Raw genomic sequence first — 22,276 nt, forward strand, 5'->3', positions numbered from 1 at the left:
TTCAAATTGAAACTGATGCAATAACCTTCATTTTGTCGACGAAGGCACCTCGATTCTTTGCGTTGTGGAGAGTGGGGTGAAATGGGTTCATGGTAACACAGAAGGCCCAAATGTCATCCAAGATTATCCTGGGCAATTACTACTGTTTTCCGTTTCCGAATATTCCTTGAAATGTTAAACTCGCGTATCATGCCTCGAGCATGTGTGCTTGCCAAAACCGTTTCATTGGTCTATATGAACTAACTACCTGTGATGTATGTGTTGTTACACTTGCTTCATCTATTGTAACTTTCAGCACGAGTAGCTTGTATCGTTATTCTTCTTCTTGTTGGTGTAACGACCCAACTGGGACAAAGGCTACTTCTCAGCTTCCACAGTTCTAACTGGAAGCATCCTCTGCTGGTGTCCATTTTGTATGTGCCCAAAGAAGTCAAGAAAATTCATATTACCGAAAGTTCTCAGGTCGCGCAAGAGTGGAATCCTATCTCTCTCAGCATGGTGCTACTCCAAAACTGAGCCTAAATTGAATTGGATGTTTTTACCCCAGTTTCCCCTTCAACCGGCAGTCCAATATTGGCGCCAGCAAAAATGGAGGAAAATATCAAAAAATTGCGATAACGGATGCAACTTTCGGAGGGAAAGTTGCCAGCAAGAGCGCCAAAATTGACGGAAAACACAACTTGGTCTTATATTGATGCAGCATTCTCTTCTGACTGAGTTCCACTCCCACTGAGTTTTCAACCCCCAACCGCCAGTCGCAGCCCCCGCCGCCCCTCCCAAGGGGGATATCATTTTCAATCGAAGTTTTTTGATGGTTGCACTTTTCTCCCGGCGACGGTTTATTTTTTTTTCTGCGGGTGCCGCTGCCGCCGCCGGCAGCCTGCCATTTTCGAGGAACAATAAAATCTTTCATAATGCAATTTCCCCGTGCTGTTTGGTGGGAAGGATCGTCCGAGCAGCCAGGCCGCGATTGCTCAGCGAAACGCTCTTTCCGAATTCGATTACTTCCGCCGCGGAACGATAATAATGGTTTCCGGCTGACGGGGTGTAGGGGGAGAGGGGCGGAGGGGATCAATAAGCTGGGTAATGGATCGTAATAATCAGTCGCAGTCGTATTCAATGCGCAGAATGGCTGAATGAGGAAATTGTTGGAATTGTACTCTGTTCTTGGTTTTGATTTGTGATTTCATTATATGGTGAGCTACGGCTTTATGGACTGGCTTCTGATTATAACTTTAATGTTAGAGTTTTGGTTGACGAGCCTGGAGGTCTAAAGACCATATCTTCTGCCTAGTATGCAGCATATTTTGCGTCTGTCTAAGAATAATGCTAAGGACCAGCGCTGTCGTGGAGAAATCAGAGCTAGTTACTCAAGGTTACCAAGTTTCCGCACCCCCCTAACTGTTACGACCATTTAGAAATTACTCCAATAATGCGCCCAGTTAAAATTTATCTCGGTAAAATCAATCAAGGTATTGATATTTCAGGATTTTTTTCTGTAGTTATCGCAGAAGGACCATTTTTGCAAGAACTCTTCTAAAAATCCTCCGAGAAATGGTTTTCTTCCCAAAAAACTTTTTTCAGGGCTCATCAATTTTTTTCCGGAATTTTCATTTATCGATTTTCACAGGATTTCATTGCATGATTTTAGCAGCAATTCCTCAAAAGTTTCCGGCAGTATCTTTGAAGAGGCATGAGAACGCTGTCCTGTCCATGTTCAACCGTGAAAAAAAAATCCAGAGGTCTTCCAAAGATTCTTTCAGACATTTTGTTTATTCTTTCTTCATCGGAGTTTTTCCAGAAATTTCTCATTCCATGTTGAAACTTGTCCACTGATTTCTTCAGAAATTCTTTATGGGATTTCTTTATGTTTTCTTTAGGAAATTACCCCAAAGATTGCTAAGGCACTTCGTGCATGCATTTCTTCCTGTATTACTTTAAACGTTTCTGAAGGAACTCTCCCAATAATACTACCACAATTTTCTCCGGAAGTTTTTTTTTTCCAGTAATTATTTCAGATATTCCTCTAGATGTTGTTCTAAATAGGACTCTTCCCAGAAGTACATCCAAAGACTTCTTCATAAGATGCAATTTTAGGTGAAATTTTTGCACAGATATTCGGTGATTTTTTTGAGACAATATCGACTAATATCCTTTCCTTTTGAAGTTTAGATTTTTATTCCAGGAACTCTTTCAGAAATTATTGTTGAAATCTCTCAGGCTTTTATTTTCAAATTCCTATAAAAAATCCCAGGAGATTCTTTAGGGACTCATTCAGGAATTATATTTTTTTCCGGAATTTTAAATTTTCCCAGGAACTCCTCCAGGATTTTCTCTTGGGTCTTCTACCGGAGTTTTTTAAGAAATTTCTACATGGGTTTCTTAGGAAATTCGTCATGGAATTTCTTCTTTGAGAAATTACATTACAGATTGCTACAGAAGTTCGTGCATGTTTTCCATCATAAATTTCTTCAATCGTTGCGGAAGGAACTCTTCCAAGAATATTACCAGAATTTCCTCCAGGAGTTTTTCTTTGGGCTTTCTCTAGCAATTCTTCCAAATATTTCTCTAGAAATTCTTCTAGAAGTTTTTCTAGGGGGTCCGGGGTTCATAAGAAGCCATTTCAGTAATTCCTTCTGTAATTACTCCGGAATTTACTCTTTTTCATTTTTGAGAATTATTTGTTAAATTACCTCGAAGATTGTTTCAGAAGTTTGTGCAAGCTTTCCTTTGTGTGTTTCTTAAAATTTTTCTCTTCCAAAAATATTTCCAAAAAATATTCCAAAAATATTACTAAGCAGTTTTTTAGACATATCTCTAAAAAGTCTTTTAGGAGTTTATCCAGTTTTTTTTTTCTGAAATTCACTAAAAGATACCCTTTCAAGAGACATTTTTGCTCAGAAATTCGGAGATTCCTTCAAGGATTCAGAAATCGTTCAAGGGATCCTTCAGGAGTTTAGAAATTATTTCTGGAGCCCTTTCATGAATCAATATTGGAATTTCTCCAGATGTCCAGCTATTACAACATATATTTAGGGGTTCTCTCAGTCAAGTATTAAGAAATTCCTCTATAAGGTTTTCAGAAAATTCTTTTAGAAGGTCCTCCAGAGGTTTCTTCAGATATTCCAGGTATTGCTATGGATTTATTAAGAACTATTAGACCGTGTTAGAATCTTCAGGAATTGTATCGGAAATTTGTTCGATGATGCTCAGGATTTTTTTCCGAAGATTCTCGAAATTACATTTAAGAAGAATGTTTCAAAAAGTTCTTCTATGAATACCTGCAGACGGTTCTCCATTTCTTATAGATTCCTCATAAAAATGTTTTTTTTTTCACAGAAATTCCTTCAGTGGTTTTCATAATGATTTCTACAGGATCTTTTTTGCTTCTGCAGGAATTTTCTTTGAAAATTTCTCAGTGTTTTCATCCCTTCAAAAACGTATAAGAAATTCCTCTATGCATTCCTGTAGAGGTATCCTCAGGTGTTTTTTTTTGTGAATCATTTCTTCAGAAAATTCTCCAGGGAGTCCTCAGATGATTTCCACTTTAATCTTTAAGAAAACTTTCCAGAATTTTTTGCTATGAATTACTTTTAGTTTCCCCAGGTATTTTGCCTGCCATTCATCAAGAAATTCCTCCAAAGATTGCTTCAGGATTTTTTGTCTAGAAAATTTTGAAAAGTTTATTTTACGAATCTCCAAAAGTATCCCCATAATTTGTTAACAGATTGCTACAAACATTTTTTTAAGACATTCTTCCGGGAGTTCTTTTAATAATTATTCCAGAATTTTTTGTGCGATTTCTGAGAGAACTTCTGAAAAAAATCCTTAGAGGAATTTCTATAACAATTTTTGAAGGAGTCCCAGGAAGTATTTCTGATGGGACTGCCAAGGCAATTTCTGAAAACCATTTTGTTGGTATTTCTGCAGGAATCCCAGAAAGAATGTTTTACGAAATTTTTGGAGGAACACTTGGAATAATTTTCCAAAACTTGTTTTGATTTTCGAAGAAATTTTGAGAGGAATTTCCGAAAAAACTCCCTTAAAAATACTATTTCTCAGAAATTTCTTTAGCCTTTCTCTTAAGAATTCATCCAGGATTTTTTTCGCTTCTGTAGCATTTTCCTCTGAAATTTCAGCAGAGAGTTTTGTGCACTAATCCCTTCAGAAATTTTGTAAGAAATTCTTTTTCGTATTCCTCCAGAAGTAGGGTGACTGAGGGTATTATTGGCAGGTTTGTTCTCTTCGTCTTGGGGGTTTTTGTCGGCCAAATTGCCTAAAACTTGGCCATGTAATTCAGCTTGGTTGGGAAGGATTTGAGGCCTGGGTTAAACAGGTTACAAAAAAACCGTTGGAAGTAGAGAACAAAACTTCCTTCCTTCCAAACAAGAATTCCTTCAAAAAATGTTCATTCAAATTTTCCTCGGAATTAGTTCTAGTTTCTTCAGGTTTTCTTCCAGGCATTCACCCAGACATTCCTTCAAAGATTGTTTCAGGATTTTTCGATCTAACGGATCGAAAAATTTGCTGTAAAAATCTTCAAAGGTATCTACAGAATATTTTATTGATTTCTTCAGACAATCCTGCAGGGATTTGTGTGCAAATTGCTTCCAGAATTTTCTGTACCATTCGTGGAGAAAGAATGTCTTGGGGAGTTTTTGGAGCAACCGTTGGAGGAAATTTGGAAGAAATCACTGTAGGATTTTTGGAAAAAAAAAATTAGCGAAATTCCTGTAAAACTCTATCGAAGAACTTTTGAAGAACTCCTCTGCTCAGATTCCAGAAGGATTTCTCCTAAAGGTTTGAAAAAGCCTCTGGAGATATTTTGGAAACCATTCCTGATGAAATTTGAAAAGGAATCCGAGCAGAAATTTCCGAAAGAATCATTTAAGTAATTGCTGAAGAAATATCCGGTATCATCCCTGTAGAAATCTCAGAATGTACGGATTTGCCAAAATTCGACGGTTTTGGTTTTCATTATAGACCCGTTTTCCAATTTTATTTATTTATTTTTTATTTATCTATGTTTTTGAACATTACAAAAAACAAGCCTATAAACCTTGAAAAGGTTCAATTAAGACCAACATAGTCAGACAAAAAGGCAAATTCGTTTTTTGCTGTTTTCTTTGCTGCTCAGGCCAAACGAGACCAAAAAATCTCGTGAGCTTTAGGGAAATATCTGAAGAAATTCTAAGAAAATTCTTGAAGGATTTGCAAGAGAAGTTTCTTCAAACTTTCTTGGAAAACTTTTAGAGAAATTTTAGGAGAAATTTTTGAGTGAATATCTGAAGAAAGTCTTTTATAAATTACTTTGAGAATTTCTGGAAGAATTTCTGAAAAAAAAAACTTAATAGTTTTAGGAATAACTCTCTGGAGTAATTTCTGTGGGAATTGATTGATTTGTCTTTATTAAAGAGACTTTCAGCCCTTTTGGTCTGTGGGAATCTATGGAGCACTTTTGGAGGGAACCTTCAAAAACTGCTCTGAAGAAATCCTCAAAAAAATACTAATAATTCGTAGGGGAAATTAATTAACAAGCCATGGAAGCATTTCTTAAGATAACTTGAAATTTCTGAGAAAATTTTGGCGAAATTTTGCAGCAATCGATGGAAAATGTTCCGGAAGAACTTTCAAATGAAATCCGTGGAAGATTTTCTGGAGGGTCTTCTAAAGGAACCAAAGGAGCAATTTCGGAAGAAATCCAAGAAAGGTTCTTTTAAGGAGTTTTTAAACTTATTTCTAGAGTAATATCTACAAAACTTTGGCGAAAAATCTAAAGAAAACTCTGAAATTCCTAAGGAGTCCCTGGAAGAATTCCTGAAGGATTCTTGAAAGAAATCTTCGAAGTCATTCCATCCAAAATTTCTTAAATATGTATTCCCTGATCGCTGGAGGATCGCTGAAGGAATGTTTGAAGATATATTGAAGCAATTTCTGAAAATGTTTATGATGGTTTTTAATGAATCCTTTGGTAAATTTGTGGAGGTTTCTCTCAAAAATTTTTAAAAGTAATAGCTTGAGGAGTTTTAAAGAATTACTTTAGTTTTAAAGAATTCTAAAACAATTACAATCCACCCCTGATTTTTTTAAATATTTGAACATTTTTGAAGATATCATTTCAATCCAATAAACCGTTTTCGATCAAATTTTTGTAGAAAATTTTTTTCAATCAATTTCCAGCAATGAAGGGTTGGAGGATTCTAATGAAAAATAAATTTACCGGAGTATTTTAAACAGGTTACTTTTTGAAGTTAGTGTATGCAAATTTCAGTAAACTCACGTATCATGCCTCGAGCATATGCGCTTGTCAACAACGCAAGTGTTGCTACATTTGTCTCTGAGAACCAGCTATCAGAGCTAACAGTGCTATAACAATTGGTGTATCCTCATTAGGAAATACGTCTTTTGCTGGTTTGTTTACCGCATTGGTTTTCAACCAGGGGGGAATTCCCCCCTAGGGGGGAATTTTCTCATCCTAGGGGGGGAATTGTCCTCCCAAGAATATTATTATATTTTCTCCAATTTTCAACATTGAAATTTTTCAGTGTATCATGATTCATCGTCAAGCATTTTCTTCGAAGACGCTACCGATATCTTTAAGCATTAAATCCAGCGCATTGAATTCAAGTGCCAATACATATTCCAATCATCAAAAGCTTTTGTATCACACCGACGTGCGTTGGTTGTCAGAAGAAAATGTAACGGATCGTTTCTTTCAACTCATATATGAAGTGAAGGTTTTTCTTGAACTCCAAGCCAAACGCGGATTTTTGGGTATGTAGAGTAAAACTCATTGGATTGTACAGTACAAGCTCATTTTGAAACATTGACTTCAAGTAGCAAACTATCATCACTTCATTTGTGATTTCCCTCAAAGCGATTGAAGCAAACTGCAAAAGCGGACGAGAAAATTCCAATTTTACAATGCTTGACAGCTGTTATATCTCATTGACAAAATTAGTGAGAAAACATTCCCGAGAAGCAAAAGGGATAAAATTTGCCAACACAGTCTGCAGATAAAGATGACTGAAGTGTGCTTTTTGAACGACAGCTCCAAGGATAAAATGAATAGCTGAGATTGTTAATGTGCAAGTTTCGCATTGATTTTCAGAACAGAAAACTCGTTTTTTGCTTGTCGGTGACTTAAAAACATCATATCATCTTTAAATACAGTTTCATCATCCTGCTGCATAAGTTATTGTATTGAAATTGTTCGATGAAGGGGGGAATGAGATTTGGGAAAATCCAAAAGGGGTGCACGGACTGAAAAAGGTTGAAAACCACTGGTTTACCGCATGACGAACCAGCAGCATAGTTTCAATATAGGAAAAGAAACCCCATTCCAGTTGTCTGGTGGTAGATTTGGTGGTTAAAACGCGAAGCGGTAATGGTTGAACTGCGTGATTTTGGCGTAGTGTCGGAGAACGGAGCGTGGCGCCGAATAATGAATCACAAGTTCGCTGCAGCATTCAGAAGGTTGTTAAAACCGAAAGAATACGGTGAGCAGAGCATTCTGCAAAGATTATAAAGACAATTACACCGTCCTCGACCTTGCGGCCAGACTGAACATTACTAACATTCGACAACGGACAACACATATAACACCCAGTGGCCCAGTGGAGAATCTTTTGTTTGACGAAAAGTTTTCCCCGACAGGAGCGGGAATCGAACCCACACTGCGAGGCTTACGAGCCACTTGAACTACTGACGCCGCTAACCGCTCGGTCACGAAGCCCACAGTGTTCGTAAGAATTTCGACACCGTATGTTACATTGATGATTCCCTTCTCGAAGGTCGAGCTAAGGCTACATCCAATGATAGTATATTACAGGTGGGGAAAAAGAAGAGATGGCTATGCATTAGTAAGCAAAGAAAAATGTAAACACAAATAGTGACGCCACTATTTGATACGTGTTCTTATGCGAGTTCGCTATACTTGTAGTCAGGCTTGTCCACACTGAGCGCATGAAAATTCTGATCTTTTGATTTACACCACCAAAACCATCGCATTTATGCAATCTTCCTATCTTACATGATAGAAGGATGTTTGAATATCCTAAATGTCATTTCGAACTGTCAAAAAATCGCACCACAGTGCCGCACTGAGCGTGCAAAGAGAAATTCACTGGGGTGAATTCACTGGGTGAAATTCTCTTTGTGCGCACAGTGTGGCTCTGCGGTGCGGTTTTTCGACAGTTCAAAATGACGTTTAGGATATTCAAACATCCTTCTATCATGTAAGATAGGAAGATTGCATAAATGCGATGGTTTTGGTGGTGTAAATCAAAAGAGCAGAATTTTCATGCGCTGAGTGCGGACAAGCCTGCTTGTAGTAGTGACATGTTTTGCACCAGACACACGGATCTCACACACACGAAGTATCTTCTTCCCCACCTTTATTAGACTTTCATTGGGCTACATCAGTCTTACACTTACCAGTGAAGCTGACTTCAGAAATCTGTTGTTCTAAACCCGCTGTGGTAACTACATAATATTATAGACTCACATTACGCTTTATGCGTTTTGCAGGGCATATCTCTGCCAATACTACTATCTGTCCATAACCCAACCCTAATCCTAAACTCCTTAGGGGTCATCCATTAAGTACGTCACGGTCCTAGGGGGGAGGGGGGGTTTGTGAAAGTGTGACAAGCAATGTATTAAGTATAGGAAAAACCCGTACGAAGGGGGGAGGGGGGGTCGAAAATTCCCAATTTTAGCGTGACGTACTTAATGGATGCTCCCACTTCGTCTTAACGTACATGATGAAATTAGCTCTTATTATGGATGCGATGGAACAAGTGTACCAAATGGAGCATAGCGTGCCTCTGGAGCTGGCCTTCAGAAACTGGAGCCTTGATCTTTACCATCATCATGGTATGGATCACTTCTCATTGGTCAATTTCGGGCAAATGGAGCTTCTGAGAAACATGTGATAGAAAAGCATTCTATTTTATAACCTTCTGAAAATACTACTGAATTTGTAGCAGTCAGTCATACTCAGTAACTCAATGAATTAAACCCGAAATTCCAATCGCTTGACCCGGATGTCAGCTAGAACGTCACCGGCATGCATTCCGGTGTGGTGGATGGTATGCTATCCAAATTCATCAGCCGACCTGTGATCCCAATCAATTTAAGGCGTTACATTCGTCTGTTTACTTAACATCACTGCTAACTGCTTGCCTACCGCGCGTAAAAAGACCTCGCAATCGCAATCGTTCGCAGAATTTAACCTGGCTACGACTGCTGCGTGCCTGGCGCGCCCTGCATGTCTCTGATTCCCAATATGTATGTAGTACAAGTACCTAGACCTACTCGCAGTCGCTCGTCGATAGGTCAGCACCCGGCCCGAAGTCAGTCAATCAGGTTACAGGTTACGCGGAGAGTCTGTGTCGTCGTTCGTAGTGTCGGCAAACAGTCAGTCGCCATCAACTATGCAGCAGTTCCATTTAGTGCCAACATTTACTTATCGCCTTCGGGTCGAACACCCTTGGCGGTGCTGCGGTGACTGCAGCAGTACCGTTTAATTCAGCATTCCGATTTCAACGCGGCAGCATAATTTGTCACTCGTTAACTTAATTTAATTTATTTTCGGGAGGGAAGTAGCATCTCGTCGTTCTCCACCACCGAGCCGTTTGGCAAGGCGCGGTTTTGCACGACTCGTAGCTTCGTACCGGTCTGTTGAGTCAACCGAATACCGATGGGTTTAAAATAGACAATGTTGTGAAGTGCAGCCGGGAGGATGCTGCTGCCGCAGCAGCAACGTTGCCAATATAGACCTTCGGATGCAATTCCGAGCTGCGTTTTCAGTCGAAGTCAGTCGACTTTCGCCGCATGCAACATGTGTAAGGGTAGCTATTTTTAGCTGGATATTATTTTAAGCTAGACACACGTGCCTCCAGTTCGTTCGCATCTTCCACATTTTCCTTTTGCAGAAGGTTTTTCTTCGAAGACGTTTCCACGATCGCACACACCTACTTGTTTCGATATTTTCCACCGGTTTAGTGGAGTAATAAATATCACATTTATCAATTATGAATATGTCATAATATGTCTTTGGCAAGTTATATTGTCTATTCTTGGAACGCCATTAATTTTACGTTGGAAAAAGACATTCTTGGCTCTTGAGACTTGGATCTGATGTCGATAACTTTTGTACAGTTGATTTTTTCTCAACTGACTTGATGGCACCGAATCAGGAAAAAAAATGGCAACTGTCTAACCATAATCCCTTCTACTAATCGACGTCAAACGTTTCGCGTGCTTTGTCACCCTGTCCAATGCACTACACAGTACACACACGCGAGCGCCAACCGAACCGCACATAATCAACGACGGAAATCAAAACTCCCGACCGCAACCGCCATCGAAAACCGAACTTGACAAATGCACTCGGGCCCAATTTGACGCTCGATTAAGTGTAATATGTTCTTTGTTTTCTGCCGATAAACACAATCGCTTGCCTGGTGTGTGGCCCCACACCCCACCCATAGGCTTCGGTGGTCTCAATCCCATCAGCACACTGCTGTGTACCCGCTGCTGAGGTAGCAGCAGGACCCAACCAATTCCGTAATGAACCCCATTTTATACAATTTACAATTGATCACATGTGCGGTGAACGGCGCGCGGTGGGGTGGTTGTCTCCCCGGGCGAATTTTGATGCCATCGGAAAAATGAATGGCCGTATCGGCCAGGAGGCCGGCGGCCGACAGCGGGAAACTGGGCCAGGGGTCTTCCCCGCGTGGCGCCTTGTGGTGCGATGTGCAGCGGCACAGTGGCACGGAAGTGGTGGGGTTGTTGGACAAAAGTCGGGAAATAATTTGTGATGTAGTAGACGAGCGATTGTATCAACTCTAATCCGCTTGTAACCCCTTTGAAACTCTCGGATATCCTGGAAGCCCTCCTGAATTTTCCGTGGAATCCTCCGAAATTTGAACCACAAGCCTCTGAAAACCTTTGAACACCCAATGAAAACTCTTGAAGCGCCCTTGAATGTGTCTGAACCTGGATGCTTCTGAAGCTCCCTTAACCCTTTGGAGTCGGCAACCTAGAACATCGTGAACACCATGGAGTTTGGAGAAACGAAATAATTGACGTACCAGTTGTTCTAAAAGCTGAATTTGGATATGAGTTACGTTCAAATGTATTCATTAAACTTCGTCAAGAATAACAAAAGGTGCTTTCTAGTCTTTATAGTCTAGGATGTTCTAGGTGTTCCAAAATGTTCTATAGTGATGTCCTTCAAATCTGCAAGAATAATTTTATGTGATTTTGCCATAAATAATGTAATTGCATAATCTGCTGGGATCTGTGAAGCTCTTTAAGCCTATATTGTCATTTATAGATACTATAGGGATATTTCAGGTCAGCCAAACTACCTTGGATATCAGAACTTCAGATCTACACTCGTAACAGTAGCTACAATTGTTATGCTGAGTAACGTTCCATAATCAGCCGCAGATATTGGACCAATCTGAAGACTACTGAATATTATTATAAACCTTTGGGACATTCAGGATCGTCCAAATTGTCCTATAATGAAGTCCTTCAAATCTATAAGAATAACTTTATGTGTTTTCGCCATAAATAATAACATTGCATAATCTGCTGGGATCCGTGAAGCTCTTGAAGTCTAAAATGTCATTTAAAGGCAATATATTGATATTCCAGGTGAGCCAAACTACCTTGGAGTTCAGTACTTCAGGTCTACACTGCGTAACGTAACGTAACAGTAGCCATATTTGCTATACAGAGTAATGTTGTATAATCAATCGTGGTTACTGGACCAACCTGAAGTCTACTTGCTATTATTATAAACCTTTGGAACATTTGAGATCGTCCACACTGTCGTGAAGTTCTCTTGACAGTAACAGAAGTTATTTTTACAATGAACTGTAACATTTCACATCTAACTATAATCTGTAATCCCCAAGCATTTTCATGGGTCATTCCAAGATACTTTTGAGATATTCAAAACTATCAACCAAACTACTCCGGAGACCATAGCTTCAGGTATACACACAACTTTATATCTACACCTACAATATCCTCACTGATCTGACGCTGTGTATTGAACTTTTAGAAGACATGATAGATTACAAATCGTGGCTTTGTATAATAAAAGAAGTTACCGTTACACCCGTAGACTTTAGGATCTAAACTCAAGAAACATTTTGATTGACCTAGGATATCCCGACTGATCTCCCAGCTCCCTGGGTTAGTGAGTTGGTGTCAGGCCCTGCGAGCCAGTCGTAGAAAAGACTAGCGCCGGAAAATCAACAAGAGAAGAATGCGAACCGATACCAATGGCGACGACCACAGCGACGAAAAGGGGCTGGCGATTGGAAGCTCGGTACGTGGAACTGCAGATCTCTCAACTTCATCGGGAGTACCCGCATACTCGCCGATATACTGAAGGACCGTGGCTTCGGAATCGTAGCACTGCAGGAGGTGTGTTGGACAGGATCTATGGTGCGAATGTTTAGAGGTAATCATACTATCTACCAGAGTTGCGGCAACACACGTGAGCTGGGAACAGCTTTCATAGTGATGGGCGACATGCAGAGGCGCGTGATCGGTTGGTGGCTGATCGACGAAAGAATGTGCAGGTTGAGGATCAAGGGCCGATTCTTCAACATTAGCATAATAAACGTGCACAGCCCTCACTCCGGAAGCACTGATGATGACAAAGATGCATTTTACGCGCAGCTCGAACGCGAGTACGACCGCTGCCCAAACCACGACGTCAAGATCATCATAGGGGATCTAAACGCTCAGGTAGGCCAGGAGGAGGAATTCACACCGACGATTGGAAAGTTCAGCGCCCACCAGCTGACGGACGAAAATGGCCTACGCCTCATCGATTTCGCCGCCTCCAAGAACATGGCCATTCGTAGCACCTTCTTCCAGCACAGTCTCCTGTATCGTTTCACCTGAAGATCACCACAACAAACGGAATCGCAAATCGACCACGTTCTGATTTATGGACGGCACTTCTCCGACATTACCGACGTCAGGACCTATCGTGGCGCTAATATCGACTCTGATCACTATCTGGTGATGGTTAAACTGCGCCCAAAACTCTCCGTTATTAACAATGTACAGTACCGGCGGGCGCCCCGGTACGATTTAGAGCGACTGAAGCAACCGGATGTCGCCATCGCATACGCGCAGAATCTCGAGGCAACGTTGCCGGACGAAGGTGTGCTCGATGTTGCCCCTCTAGAGGACTGCTGGAGTACAGTCAAAGCAGCCATCAACGACGCAGCCGAGAGCACTATCGGGTACGTAGAACGGAGTCGACGAAACGATTGGTTTGACGAGGAGTGCAGAGTGGTTCTGGAGGAGAAGGATGCAGCGCGGGCGATAATGCCGTAGCATGGAACCCGGCAAAATGTGGAGCGATACAGACAGAAGCGGAAGCAGCAGACCCGTCTCTTCCGGGAGAAAAAGCGCCGCCTGGAAGAAGCGGAGTGCGAGGAAATGGAACTGCTGTGCCGTTCACAAGAAACACGTAAGTTCTACCAGAAGCTCAACGCATCCCGCAAAAGCTACGTGCCGCAAGCCGAAATCTGCAGGGGACGGGAGCCTCCTGATGGACAAACGTGGAGTGATCGAAAGGTGGAAGCAGCACTTCGACGAGCACCTGGTTGGCGAAGAGAATGTAGGCACGGAGGACCAAGGCAGCGGAGGAAATGACTATGTTGGTGAAGAAGACGGGAACGAACCAACTCCCACACTGAGGGAAGTTAAGGATGCCATCCACCAGCTCTAAAACAACAAAGTGGCTGGTAAGGACGGTATCGCAGCAGAACTCATCAAGATGGACCCGGAAAAGTTGGCCACCTGTCTGAACCAGTTAGTAGTCAAGTTCTGGGAAACGGAATAGCTACCGGAGGAGTGGAAGGAAGGGATAATCTGTCCCATCCACAAGAAAGGCGACAAGTTAATGTGTGAGAACTTTCGAGCAATCACCATTTTGAATGCCGCCTACAAAGTGCTACCCCAGATCATCTTCCGTCGTCTTTCAACTAAAGTGAATGACTTCGTGGGAAGTTACCAAGCCGGTTTCATCGACGGCCGGTCGACAACGGACCAGATCTTCATCATACGGCAAATCCTCCAGAAATGCCGTGAATACCAGGTCCCAACGTACCACCTGTTCATCGACTTCAAAGCGGCATACGACAGTATCGACTGCACAGAGCTATGTAAAATTATGGACGATAAAAAGCTTTCCCGGGAGGCTTACCAGACTGATAAGAGCAACGATGGACGGTGTGCAGAACAGCGTAAGGATTTCGGGTGAACTATCCAGTTCATCCGAATCTCGACGGGGACTACGACAAGGTGATGGACTTTCATGCCTACTATTCAACATCGCCCTGGAAGTTTATGCGACGAACCGGGCTCAACAGCCGGGGTATGATCTTCACGAAATCTGGCCAAATTGTCTGTTTCGCGGATGACATGGATATTATTGCTAGAATATTTGGAACGGTGGCAGAACTGTACACCCGCCTGAAACGTGAAGCAGCAAAGGTCGGACTGGTGGTGAATGCGGCTAAGACAAAGTACATGCTGGTAGGTGGGACTGAGCGAGACAGGACAAGCCTTGGCAGTAATGTTACGATAGACGGGGATACTTTCAAGGTGGTAGAAGAATTCGTGTACCTTGGTTCCTTGCTAACGGCTGACAATAACGTGAGCCGTGAAATACGAAGGCGCATCATCAGTGGAAGTCGTGCCTACTATGGGCTCCTGAAGAAACTGCGGTCAAAAAAGGTTCACCCCGCACCAAATGTACCATGTACAAGACGTTAATAAGACCGGTGGAACTCTACGGACACGAGACATGGACGATGCTCGAGGAGGACCTGCAAGCACTCGGAGTTTTCGAGCGACGGGTGCTAAGGACGATCTTCGGCGGCGTGCAGGAGAACGGTGTGTGGCGGAGAAGGATGAACCACGAGCTCGCTGCACTCTACGGCGAACCCAGCATCCAGAAAGTGGCCAAAGCCGGAAGGATACGATGGGCAGGGCATGTTGCAAGAATGCCGGACAACAACCCTGCAAAGTTGGTGTTTGCTAACCATCCGGTTGGTACAAGAAGGCGTGGAGCGCAGAGAGCACGATGGGTGGACCAGGTGGAGCGTGATCTGACGAGTGTTGGGCGTTAACGAGGATGGAAAGCTGCATACAAATCGAGTATTATGGCGGCAAATTGTTGATTCAGTATAATCAAGAATTTGACTAAATAAATAAATCCCGACTGATCTGATACTCTCTATTGAACTTTCAATAGACTTACTGAACATGATAGATTACATATCGTAGCTTTGAATAATGAAAGAAGTTACCGTTACACTCGTAGATTTTAGAATCTGAACTCAAGATCAGTTTGTATGACCTAGGATATCCCAACTGATCTGATACTGTCTATTGAACTTTCAAAAAATTTACTGGGCATGATAGATTACAAATCGAAGCTTCGTATAATGGAAGAAGTTACCGTTACACCCGTAGCGCTTGAGGATCTAAACTCAAGAACAGTTTGGATGACCTAGGATATTCCTGCTGATTCAATACTGTCTATTGGACTTTCAGAAGACTTACTGAACATGAAAGATAACAAATTGTTGCTTTGTGTAATGAAATAATTTACCGTTACCCCAGTAGACTTTGAGATCTGAACTCAAGAACAGTTTGGATGACCTAGGATATCCCGACTGATCTAATACTGTCTATTGAACATTCAGAAGACTCACTGAACATGATAGATAACGAATCACAACTTTGTATTAAGAAAGAAGTTACCTTTAGACCCGTAGCACTTGAGGATCTAAACTCAAGAACAGTTTGGATGGCCCAGGATACCCAGAAAAAATTCTACCCTTTTTAAGTTGTTGTGCATCAAATAATAACGCTTGGAAAAATTCCGGCTTCAAAGCGTTAAGGTGCCTTTGAGAACGCTCGAAACCCCATAGCATCCCTTTAATCGAGGAGGACCTGCCAGTACTCGGAGCTTTCGAGTGACGCATGCTAAAAACGATCTTCAGTGGTGTGCAGAAGAGCGGTGTGTGGCGGAGAAGGATGAACCAGGAGCTCGATGCGCTTAATGGCGAACCTAGCATCGAGAAGGTTGCCAACGCCGGAAGGATACAGTGGGCAGTACATGTTGCAAGAATGGTGGACAACAACCCTGCAAAGTTGGTGTTTGCTTCTGATCTGGTTGGCAGAAGAAGGCGTCGATCGCAGAGAGCACGATGCGCAGACCAGGTGGAGCGTGACCTGGAGAGCATTGAGTGTGACCGAGGATAGGAAGCGGGAGCCACGCACGAACTGAGTATTGTGGCGTTTGCACTATTTAGTTGATTCTGACAAATCTCAAATGTGATAATGAGCTAATATTTTTTGTAAAGACGAATGACACGTACTTTATTGACGTATAATAAGAATTATGGCAAACCTGTTCACCTGTTCACCTGAACATGTGGCCTACATTTGCCCAATATCAACTTAGTGGCTGGTTGTTCTCCGAGATTATAAGATTTGATCTACAACTTGAGATCTGAAAAGTGCTGTCCTTTGTATCAGTTTTGGGATACCACGGGAGAATAGTGTGGAGATTGTAGATTTTGTTTAGTTCAAAGGGAGATTGTAGATTTTGTTTAGTTCAATGAACCAATTTGTGACCACTTCCTCCAAAAAGTAAAACCACTGTGCAGTGGGAATCCCATTTATCGTTGCACTCCTGTGACGGCAGGTTGAAGCGCAGAGGCGCACAACAGAGGAACAAGCGGATTGGATAACAATGGGAAATAAATACCCCTTCAGGCCAGTAACACAAACACGCTGGCACTGGGACGGAACTGGGCTTTGACGGCTGCTCCTGTGCAGTATGCATCCCGCCCTGCCCTGCTGTACGTTGCGGTGCATTCATTCATATGCACATCATCCATTTATAATGTAGCCGTATAGTTGGACGGTTGTGGATCGGAAGTATTAGCATGACATCACCCTACCCTACCAGCTACCGAGCCTGCCAGGCTTGGTCCTCAGTCCCAACGAGAGGAGAGAATCCGGCAAAGTAGTCTTTTCATCTCCTTTCATCCCCATGCCATGGTTTCCAAGCCTGATGCTGTGAGTGGAATGGAGGAGGAGGGAACAGAAAATTGATGTGGCTGTTGCTGCCTCCAGGACATATTGAGTCTCCAACTGAGATGAAGGAGGATATCATTTACATCTTAATGCTGCACCACTTCTCAATTCGGGCAGAGCAGGACTGGACGACCACTGGTCATAGCTACCGTGCGTACCGTGGCACAGAAGAGCGATGAGAACAAAAGCATTCCCGTTGGTTCCGTTGCGTTCGTTGCCTTGTGGTCAGGCATAAATTTGAGAATCCTTCAGCGATGCTGCGACACGGATCCACACACAGACAATGTCCTGGACTCTACGCTACGTGTCCTTCGTATGAAACACAGAGCAGTGGATAGCTCGGAGCAACAATTCACCGGTCGGCCGACCGTCGTCCATCCAATGCAATGCAACGCAGAAGCAGGGAGATAGTGTCAAAGAAGAATGTCATTCACATATTAACAATCAACGGCATAATTTATGGGCGCCCATGGCGTTATCGCGACGTCACTCTGGAAGGGGTAGCAGCAGAGGTAGAACTGCTCCGTGTGTGCAGTGCATATTTGGGTCTGGATGCACGCGCTCGCTGATCCGATAAATAAAACATAATCCGGCAAATGTAAATATGATTAACTCCTCAAAGGCTTTTAATTGTAAACAGTCAGTGGGCTTGGGGGTTTGTTGGTTGGTGGCGAGCGCAGCGGTGACTCGACGTGCGTGTGTGATTTTGGCGCTGTCCACTACGGTAGTCGGTCAGTGACGCTGAATAGGAACCGGTAACTTAATTTATAGCTTGGATTGTGAGATGATTAGCTTCTAAATTCATCGGATGATTTACGATTGAAATTATGGGGACATAATGTGAGAAATTCAACACTGCTAAACATGTTTCACTGGTATTGATGCATAAACTAACTAGAATTTAATAGAGCAACAATCAACACGAAGTCGGCGACTCTAATTACTAGTAGATTTTAAGAGTTTAAAATTCAACAGTTTGTGTTTTCGAATCGATTCCGAGTTCGATTCAATTTCGATTCGATTACGATTTAATTTCAATTCGATTTCGATTTCGATTCGATTTCGATTCGATTTCGATTCGATTTCGATTCGATTTCGATTCGATTTCGATTCGATTTCGATTCGATTTCGATTCGATTTCGATTCGATTTCGATTCGATTTCGATTCGATTTCGATTCGATTTCGATTCGATTTCGATTCGATTTCGATTCGATTTCGATTCGATTTCGATTCGATTTCGATTCGATTTCGATTCGATTTCGATTCGATTTCGATTCGATTTCGATTCGATTTCGATTCGATTTCGATTCGATTTCGATTCGATTTCGATTCGATTTCGATTCGATTTCGTTTCGATTTCGATTCGATTTCGATTCGATTTCGATTCGATTTCGATTCGATTTCGATTCGATTTCGATTCGATTTCGATTCGATTTCGATTCGATTTCGATTCGATTTCGATTCGATTTCGATTCGATTTCGATTCGATTTCGATTCGATTTCGATTCGATTTCGATTCGATTTCGATTCGATTTCGATTCGATTTCGATTCGATTTCGATTCGATTTCGATTCGATTTCGATTCGATTTCGATTCGATTTCGATTCGATTTCGATTCGATTTCGATTCGATTTCGATTCGATTTCGATTCGATTTCGATTCGACTTTGATTCGATTTCGATTCGATTTCGATTCGATTTCGATTCGATTTCGATTCGATTTCGATTCGATTTCGATTCGATTTTGATTCTATCTACATTGGTTTGTGTGTTTAGATGTTTTGTTTCAATAGTTTCTCATTGCATGTTCAAATCAAATTCTATGACAACCAGTCATGAACAAACTCTCATATCCTCGACTCATTCTGCAAAGTAACTCGTTAAACACAACATCAAACGACAATCCTCTCGGCGGTAGCTGCATCTGCCAAGTTGAAGACAAATATCAATTTCTTGAGACTTTCAACCGAAATAAACTGAACATTCACATACATCCTAGCTCCCAGCAGGGCCAGATGAGTCCTACTTATTTACTGGCTATACAACTGCAGTCACACCCCGGGATCCATCCCCTAAGACTCACATCTTGTGTTCACTTATTTATGACACTACACTGCCGATGATGACAATGATGGCGACGAGGACTTCGGATCTTCTGCTCTGCGTCGAGATCCAAAAAAGCGAGAAAAGCTACCACACTACAAACCCAGAAGCCCATCTATCCAGGCTACGCTCGAATGAAGGGATGTTTCCTCCGGAGAGACGAACACATTGCTGCTTGCTTGGCGCTACACTGTGCTGATGTAAAAGCGCCTAGCAAAGCATAAAGTAAACGTAAATATATTGAGATGAAGGCTTTTTAATATTACAGAGAATCGTGACGTGAATGCGGTACTACCGGCATGCTCTCCATTCCGGTCGTGGAGATTGACGGCGGATCCGAGATGGAATCAGTGTTATCCCACCACTACCATTCGGGGCTTTGGTCTCAGAGCCAGCTTTTCTCAAATTTTCCGCTCTTCGTCGGCTAGTTGTCTGGCGATGTGATGTCTAAAGGAAGGGATTCGAATAGCGGCGCCCAACGCTGCGGTATGTTTCGACTGTATTTCAACGCTCCGCTCCACTAGTTCTTCGACGTACTGCGGAATCTACCGAAACGATGCTCTGCCTGCTCTATGCTTGGCGGAACCGAAAACAGCAGACCAGACACCAATCGTGTATCCTTGGCTGCTTCCTCCACTTACACAGTGCTAGCGATAAGTTACAACAACCAGACTGTCAGAGCCGGGAAGAGTGGAGAAAAGCATCAGCAATGTCTATCCAGAGTGTTGTAAAGACATTATTGACAGGCATCAGATGGATTGAATGTACACTCTGTGCACACATTCAGCATAAAGTTTCACGTCAATCCTCGAAGCTTGCTAGAGAAGAGTGGACTATAGGTAGGAAGCACTACAAGGATGTTCCTTCGCATTAATTAAACCAATCGATTTAGGCTTTTAAGGTGTAGCTCCCTCTTGTCCAATCTGTCGGAAGTTTCTGAGCTAGACCACAGCTGGGACTGGGCTGGCAAAAAGAGGTAGACAAACAACGGCTTCGTTCCTGCAGGGGAAAGCCTCAAGTCAGAACATCGCATGAAATATTCAATTCTAACGAGCAGGTCCCTGCCCGGTTCGTACTTTGTCTGCCACTTTTCTGTGGCAGACAAAAGTAGTTCGATAATTCAAGAAAAAGGATACGTGACCATTACACGGCACCTTTGGGTTCAAGTATGCATGTGATGTCGTTCGAGCCCTTATTCCCATACTAATTTCAAAATCTTGCACATACCAGAAAAGAAAGGGATGGAAATCGAATCGAAATCGAATCGAAATCGAATGGAAATCGAATCGAAATCGAAACAGATAGTTTTCAACTCTTCAATTGACCTTGAATCCCTTAATCATAACAAATTTGGGCAGATAACTGTCCCGGACCAGTGTCCCACCCCTTTCTCCGGGAATGAAACTTACACGATCCAATAATGGAAATCAATAAGGGTGAACCACACTGAGACACGCGCTAACACCAGTAGGTACCACCGATGTCGCGACCCCCATCGATGATCCCGCAGGCTTAGCGCCACGTCGCCGCCAAGTTTCGAACGTGTTTGTGTGTACGGACGCACGAACGGACGGACGTCACTCCTCGGAGATTCCCGTCATCAGGTCGGCGCGCGGATTCAGGGTTTTGCCACCCGGGTGCCGCCCAGGCCGTAAGACACACGAAACATAATCCAATTTATTCCGTAAAGTGGCTTTCTCCGTAAGAAAGTTTGTCCTCCTGGCTTCTTCCGGATGGCGCTGCTGGTTGACTTGGCTGGTTGGCTGGGCTGGAGTTGAGCCTCTCAGCCTTTCGTCTTTGAAGCAGAGCGCAAGGGGTGTTAACATGGGGATATCGTCATGTGAACCAGACACAGGACGATACCACAGCAGCGCTGCAGCCTACATGATGCTGCACAGTGGGCAAGAATGCCCTGGGATCGTGACCCATGCACGTCATAAAAACATAGCTGAAATTGAAGGCTCATACTCCTTAAATCCCACTGAAACCTCACAAAATTACTCTTAAACCTTCCTGAGGCCCCTCCTCCTGAAGTGCCTTGATGCCACTCTGAAAACCTTTTGGAAGCCCCCTTTCACCCATGAATTCCTCAGGAGCTCATTATGACCCAAAACACTTAATATTTTATTTATTTGTTAACTAATCGTGGTGAAGCTCTTTGACTGTTATTTTTTGCAGAGGCGAAGCAGTTAAAAATGCTTTTTTATTTTAAAGTAAAACATTTATGGCGCCAAAACTAAAAATTACGAATACACTCAAACCTCCTTCTAGGTGGAATCGATTTAGGTTAAATCTATTTAGGTCTCTCCATCTCTCTGAATCCTCATGAAATGCCATGGAACGCATTGTTACGCCTTGGAACTCCTTTGGAACGCCTCTCAAACCTCCATAAAATCTCCTTGTATTCCACCTGCGAGACATTTAAGGCCTCTAAAACCCCTCTGAAACTTCCTGAATCGCATTGTTGAAACACTTTGAAACACCTTTAAAACCATCATCAAACCTCCGTGAAATTCAAGACGTTTCAATGCGTTTCAGGGTGTTTCATTGCGTTTCAAGAGGTTTCAGGAGAGTTCAATGGGACTTCAAAGGGTCGCATCTGAAGTCCCATTAAACCCTCGTGAAACCTCCCGGAACGTATGAGACGCTTCTAAACCCCCATGAAATCTCCGTGTAATTAATCTGAGAGACTCTGAGCCCCCAAAATCTCTCTGAATTCTCCTTAACTGCACGGAAAGGCATTGAAAAGCTTGAAACGGTTCTTTAACTTCCATGAAATTCACCTGAGAGCTTCTTAAACCCCCTAAAAACCCTCTGGAACCTCTTGAAACGCCCTGAAACGCTTTGACACGCCTTGAAACCTCCATGAAGTTCACCTGCGAGACTCTGAAGGTCCCGTCAACCTCCCTGAAACCTCCTGAAACGCCCTGAATCGCCCTGAATAGCTTTGAAACGCCTCTGAAACCCTCATGACCCAGGCAGTCCTGTCTCATTACCTAAATGGAGGTTT

The 22,276-nt window shown here is 42.6% G+C and overlaps 1 protein-coding gene across 4 annotated transcripts in view; it reads right to left on the reverse strand.

The window, feature by feature from the left end:
- The window catches only part of LOC115253893 (protein muscleblind), a 1,330,915-nt gene that overhangs the window by 457,369 nt on the left and 851,270 nt on the right, over nt 1-22,276 (reverse strand). The gene's annotated exons all lie outside the window — the stretch shown is intronic.

The sequence above is a fragment of the Aedes albopictus genome, chromosome 3 (assembly GCF_035046485.1).
Source record: "Aedes albopictus strain Foshan chromosome 3, AalbF5, whole genome shotgun sequence".
NCBI lineage: Eukaryota > Metazoa > Arthropoda > Insecta > Diptera > Culicidae > Aedes > Aedes albopictus.